Genomic DNA, 4,726 nt, shown 5'->3' with positions numbered 1-4,726 from the left:
GGAGTAGGGGGGAGAGGCAGCTCTCCCACACATTCACCGGACCTGGGCTAGGCCTGGATCTGGGGGTTCCCAGAATGCGACAGAAATTCCTACTCGGTGGGCGGGGTAAGGGGTATTACGGAGTTGTGTGGGGCATCCCAAAGGGGTGAAAGAGGGTGTCACCCACGCTGAGCCTGGGCTGTTACCTGAAGGTCCCACCAGCGGAGGGTAGCCGGAAGCTCTCCCACACACTCATTGGTCCTTGCTAGGACTGGATCTCTGGTGAGTTTTTAATTATGTTTTCCATTTCATTGTCTGATATTGGGTTATTCAAAATTTGTATATCTTCCTGATTCAGTGTTGTTAATTCATATGTACCTAGGAATCCATCCATTTCTTCTACATTTTCCATCTTGTTGGACTACAAATTTTCAAAGTAGGATAGATGATCTTCTGGATTTCTGCAGAATCTGTTGGGATTTCACCCTTTTTATTCTTAATTGCATGGATTTGAGTCTTTTCTTTCCTTTTTTGATAAGGTTGAATAAGAGTTTTTTGTTTTTATTTAATCTTTCTAAGAACTAATGCTTTGATTCATTATTTTTTTAAGTCTCCTATGTGTTAATTTCTGCTCTTATCATTTCCTCCCTTACATGAGCTTTTGGCTCAGCCCACTCTTGTTTTTGTAGAAGTTTGAGGTTCACCATTAAGTTATTTATTTGTGTTTACTTTGTTTTCTTGATTTTGGAATTCACTGTTATAAATTTTTCTCTTAGACCTGCTTTCATTGTGTCCCATAGGTTCTGCTGTGTTGCACTGTTGTTATCATTTAATTGTAGAAACTGCCCAATTTCTGCAGTGATCCATTGGTTGTACAGGAGGGTGCTATTTAATTTCCATGTGTTTATGATTTTTTTTGTGGTGTCTTTTGCTATTGATTTCCAATTTGATTCCACTATGGGCTGATACTATGAATGAGATCATTTCAGTTCCTTTGCATTTACTTAAGCATGATCTATGAGCTAGTTTATGGCTTATTTTGTAGAATGACTTGAATGCCTCTGAGAAGAATGTGTATTCTGATGTTGTAGAGTAGAACATTCCATAGATATCTACTAATTCCATTTGTTCAAAGATTTACTTCAGGTCTGATTTGTTTTTGATTTTTTTTTCCTAGTTGATTTGTGTGTTTGCCACAGTAGGGCTATACAGCCTCCTATCACAATTTCATTAGTGCTTATATGATTTTTCATATTCATTAATGTTTGTTTTATAAAATTACATGGCCCATATTTAGTGCATATATGTCTGTTTTTGCTTCCTCTTAAATTGTCCCCTTGACAAGTATCTAGTGACCTTCTTTGTCTCTTTTGTTCAGTCTTGGTTTGAGATATACTTTTTCTGCAAATCGAATGTCTAGCTTTGGTTCTTTTCCACCTTCAGGTTACATGGCTCCATCCTCTTACTTTCATCCTATGAAATTCATTTTTCGTTAAGTTTTTTTGTGTACAGGATATTGTTGGACTGTGTTTCTTGATTCATTTTGTCAATCTCTTGTTTTGACTGGTGAATTATGAGCATTCACATTGTTGATTATAACTGATGGTTACTGAGTTATCTTTGTGATTATATTATTTTCATGCTGTTGGTTCACCTTATTTTCCTCCTATTTAATTGCTTGCCTTGCCTACTGGATTCATTCTACTGGGATTCTTGGAGTTTTTTAGTTTTAGTTTTAGTTTTGCTTTTCTCTGATCCTGACTACTTGGTTCTCTGTATGCCTCACTCATCCATGTGTTCTTTAGTGCTAGGGATTGAACTCTTGACCTTGTGTTTGCCAGACTGGCATTTATGCCTCTGAGCTACCTCCCTGGCCTAGGATTCTTGGAAATTTTGTCTTCGCTTTTTAATATCTTTCAAATCTTTTTGAAGCCCTGACTTGGTGGTCATGAATTTCTCTGGTGTTCTTAATCATGGGAATGTCTTATTTCTCCATCAATTTTGAAATGTAACTTTGCGAGGTACATCAATATGAGCTGGAGGTTGTTTCCTTTTGGGAAATATTTCAATTCAGGTTCTCTTTGACTTAGGGTTTGTATTGAGAAGTCTTCTGTGATTTTGATTCCCTTTATACATAATTTCTTCTTTTTAACAGCTTTTAATATTCTGTTCTTGTGTTGAACTTCTGGAGTCTTGACTATTATATGCTTTGTTATACTTTTCTCTGATCCTGACTACTTGGTTCTCTGTATGCCTCACTCATCCATGTGTCAAATTCTTTTTCCAGGCTTCCTGGAAGATGGCAGCATGTATGTCAGGTGTGGCACATGTTTCCACAAAGAAGTCTTTGCAGTGATGGGCAATGTTCTCTCCTTTCCTGGTGAGATCCTGTTTTCCACTATGAGTGTTACCCCAGAGGTCAAGAGTCAAGTTATGAAATTTGCTAAGGAGCAGCTGCTAAAGCATGGATGGACTCAAGGTGGGATGCGATCCTTCCAAGGAGTTTATAGACCACTGGTGGAGTGAACTCTTCATCAAGACTACAGCTAACTTGGTGGTAAAAACTGGGCTGGGCAGGATGGAGTACAGATCAGGCACCTCTCTAAGGAGACCACCCAGCCTATCTGTCCCAAGCCCAACTTGCTGTATCAGAAGTTTGTGAAGACATCCACACTGACATCAGGTGAAGAGAAGACAGACAGAGATTTGGAGAGCTGCACTGATGGCAGCAAGCAGGAGCCCATGCCTCCAAAGATTCTGAATGACGAGATGCTGATCCAGGCCTGTGAGGGGTGAAGAGCACACAAGGCTGCCTGTCTTGGGGTCACAATGAAGGCTAAGCTTGCTTGGCTAGAGGCCCAGGAATAGGACTTTCTGACCCATCTCAAAGGAAAAGACTCAGGGCTCTCTCCATTGCAGAATGAGAGTAAGCCCCCCCACAAAAAATGAAAAAGAAAAGGAAGCAGAAAGAGGCTAGAATAATGGGAAAGAATCAAGAGCACCTAGATGATGAGCACCTAGAACATAAGAAAAGCAAGAAGGAAAGGTGATGTAAAGAAGAAAAGGTTACAAATGGGAGAGAGGGAACTTTAGGGATGGAGGAGGAATGGGCTATCCAGCTTGGGGAATTGAAGAACAGAGCACAATCTGATCAGCCTCCCAAGAAAAAGAAAAAGTAGCTTCACAAGGAGGAGTAGGAGACAGGGGTCTTGGGTAAAAGAGAAAAAAGGAAGGAGGCTGTGGGGGAGTGTCCAGAACAAGGTGGTGGAGAGCAAAGCATGCACTGACCCCTGCAGCAGAAGCAAAAAGAGACATCAGTATGAGGAGGACTTGAAAACACAGGATGAAGGAAAAGAGGCAGCTTTAGATGGTGAGACCAGGAGAACAGAAACAGAACACATAGTGGTAAAAGAAGCAAGAAAAGACAGCAACATTGGAAGGAAGAGGTCTCGGGTGTACACGATGATGTGGATAGTGGGACTAGGGAAATGGAGAGCAGAGATAAGAAAAGGAGGCAGCAGCACCCAGAGGGGAAGACAACTAGAGTCTGTGCAAAGCAGAGAGCCAAAAAGAAGAAACAGAAGAGGGACTGAATGCCTGGTCCTGGGGGGGCTCAACTGATTCTTTTCCAGCTGTGGTCTTGAGACCCATGTTACTATAGTAAACAAAGTCCCTCCCTCACAAGGAGGAAACTGCTTTCTGCTCCAAAATCTTTGCCAAACCTCAGTGGAGGGCATGGATGCAGTGCCCTTTACAGCTTCTAACCTAGAGAACACCATTTCCAACACTTCCAGGAGCCAGGCAGCTGAGGGATGAGAAGCACTGAAGACTGTGAGAAAATGAATGCAGACAAGACACCTCTGCTAAGAGACACTAAAAATATAGACTTATATGAATGTCTTTTTAAATATTGTGATGCTAAGAAAATCAATTTTTGGTCCATTAAAAAAGTTTAGATCCGTAAAAAAACACACTTCAACCATTACTTCTGTGAACATGTTTTTATATCCTTTGTGCTGCCTTCTGATCTTTCCTTGATTCCAATTAATCTGATTTGTTCCTTTTTGCATTGTCTAGTAGCTTTTGGATTGATTTTTTAAATCATTCCTTGGTATTTTCAATATATCTTTTATTTGATTATCATCAACTGCATCCTGTCTTCCATGTCTGATATTCTACCTTCATACTGGTTGTTCCATTGCATATACTTTCAGTAGAATTTTTAATATCCTGGATGTCTGCTTGAATCTATTTTACGGTTTCCAGTTCTTTCATTTGTTAGGTACTCATGGTTTCCTTGTCTTTTCTTGGTTTCTCTATTTTTTAAAGGTTTATTTACTCTAGATTCACTGATTATTTCCTTCCTTATTATCATCTCTAATTCTATGTAATGATTTCTATTTTTGCTTTGTGAAGAGACTTATTTGTCAGTTTTGTTACTTCTGCTATTACCATTTTAGAAAGTTCAGGTGGCTGGCTTGTGGTCTTCTACTTTAATATGCTTTGAATTTCCCTTTGTCAAGCTGGGCATGTTGGGTTCCATTCTTCTTGGTTATTTTATTTTATTTTATCTTTGCTTTCTGAATGAGGCTTGTAAATTGCCAGTGGTAAGCAGCTTTTTTGTTTGTTTGTTTGTTTGTTTGTTTGTTTGTTTTTTGATGGAACTGGATATCGAACTCAGGCCCTTGTGCTTGCCAGGGAAACATTTATTCCACTGAGCCATCTCCCTGACCCTGTTTTTTTTTTT

At 39.7% G+C, this 4,726-nt stretch overlaps 1 pseudogene; it reads left to right on the top strand.

Annotated features, from left to right (window-relative positions):
• The first annotated feature begins 2,379 nt into the window (after positions 1-2,379).
• LOC101570163 lies at positions 2,380-3,029 on the top strand (annotated as a pseudogene).
• The last annotated feature ends 1,697 nt before the right edge of the window (positions 3,030-4,726 follow it).

The sequence above is a fragment of the Octodon degus genome, unplaced genomic scaffold, assembly GCF_000260255.1.
Source record: "Octodon degus isolate 3935 unplaced genomic scaffold, OctDeg1.0 scaffold00087, whole genome shotgun sequence".
Classification (NCBI taxonomy): Eukaryota; Metazoa; Chordata; class Mammalia; order Rodentia; family Octodontidae; genus Octodon; species Octodon degus.
Note: the sequence above shows the minus strand (reverse complement) of the source record. Positions and strands in the feature narration are given on the sequence as shown.